A 1818-nucleotide genomic window follows, 5' to 3' on the forward strand; every position below is an offset into this window, starting at 1 on the left:
AAGGAGCGACCTGATGCAAGGAAGAAAAAGATGAAGAAGCCGCAATCTTCTTGTCTCCACCGAAAGCCAAAACTCAAGAACCCGCCATGGCCATCCTCAAACAAGAGAAAACCAAAGCTCAAGAAATGGCCATACCCAATCTTAAGCAAGAGAAAGCCAAAACTCAAGAACCCACCATGGCCAATCTCAAGCAAGAAGAAGAAGACTAAGAAGACGAAGTTGTATGCTTTGAATGGATCGCCGAAGGCTCAGGTTTTTTCAGCGGTGCCTCCTGAGGGGATCTCAAGGGCCGAGCTTGAGGAAAAGGTTGGTGGTCTTGTAGCATATGCTGATGCTAGCTCAAATCCTCCTGTTGAATCACCTCAGGTTCTTGCTAGGAAGAAGTTTAAGGAGCTGGCTCAGGCATATGAGGTATTGAGTGACCCTGAAAAGCGTGAGATATATGATCAATATGATGAGGATGCCCTCAAGGAAGGAATGGGTGGTGGTGGTGGCAATGACCCATTTGACATCTCCCGGTCCTTCTTTGGGGGAAGTCCCTTTGGAGGAGGTGGCAGCAGCCCGGGCTGCAGGCAGAGGAGAGGAGAGGATGTCATCCATCCTTTGAAAGTTTATCTTGAAGACCTTTACAAGGGAACCTCAAGGAAGCTCTCCCTCTCTAGAAATGTTATCTGCTCAAAATACAAGGGGAAGGGATCCAAATCTGGCGCTTCAATGAAATGCCCAGTTGGCCAAAGTTTTGGCATGAAGGTATCCATTCGTCAGTTGGGTCCTGGCATGATCTAGCAGATGCAGCAACCTTACAATGAATGTAAAGGAACCGGGGAGACGATTAATAACAAGGACAGGTGCCCACAGTGCCAAGGGGAAAAGGTTGTGCAAGAGAGGAAAGTGTTGGAGATGGTTGTGGAGAAAAGGATGCAGAATAGTCAGAAGATCACTTTCCCTGGAGAAGCAGATGACGCGCCTAATTGCGTCACAGGTGACATTGTGTTTGTCCTCCAGCAGAAAGAGCATCCCAAGTTCAAGAGAAAGGGTGACGATCTCTTCTATGAGAATACTCTCTCTTTGACTGAGGCTCTCTGTGGCTTCCAGTTTGTGCTGACACATCTTGATAACCAGCAGCTGCTCATTAAGTCTAATCCTGGCGAGGTTGTCAAACCAGATCAATTCAAGGCCATCAATGGCGAAGGAATGCCAATGTACCAGAGGCCGTTCATGAGAGGAAAACTCTACCTTCACTTCACTGTTGACTTCCCGGATTTCCTCTCTCCTGAGCAGTGCAAGGTGATCGAGACTGTGCTTCCTCCAAGGACTTCATCTCAGCTCACGGACATGGAGCTTGATGAATGCGAGGAGTTCAGTTTTGAGCTAGCTGGAGGTTTATTGGAGACTGTAATGTTTTCTACATTGGACCTTGGGACAAGGTACAACTTAAGGGGAGGGAATTGTCAGGAACTGGAGATCAGCGACTAAAGGAGAAGAATCAACCGACTGAGGAGATCAACTGAGGAAACAGGACTGATACACAAAGTGGACTGAGGAATAGGACTGATATGCTAAATGGAGGAGTAAAAATGCAAAGACTGTTAAATAAGGGTCCCCTGTAATAAATGTTCCAGTTAGTTTCAGTTACAACAGTTAACTGATTTTGTTTTTCAGTTTGTGCTTGTGCCGTTGGCTGTGTGCACGTTTGTTTCCTGGTTTCCAGAAACTGAGTCTGTATAAATAGGAAATTGTAAGAATCAAAAAATCATCATGAATGAAATTAGAATTGTTCCTCTTCTCAAATTTAACCTCTGTTCTTCTTCTCTCTGA

At 45.8% G+C, this 1818-nt stretch overlaps 1 pseudogene; it reads left to right on the forward strand.

Annotated features, from left to right (window-relative positions):
- On the forward strand, nucleotides 385-1614 carry LOC109849371 (annotated as a pseudogene).

Source organism: Asparagus officinalis, chromosome 7 (assembly GCF_001876935.1).
Source record: "Asparagus officinalis chromosome 7, Aspof.V1, whole genome shotgun sequence".
Classification (NCBI taxonomy): domain Eukaryota; kingdom Viridiplantae; phylum Streptophyta; class Magnoliopsida; order Asparagales; family Asparagaceae; genus Asparagus; species Asparagus officinalis.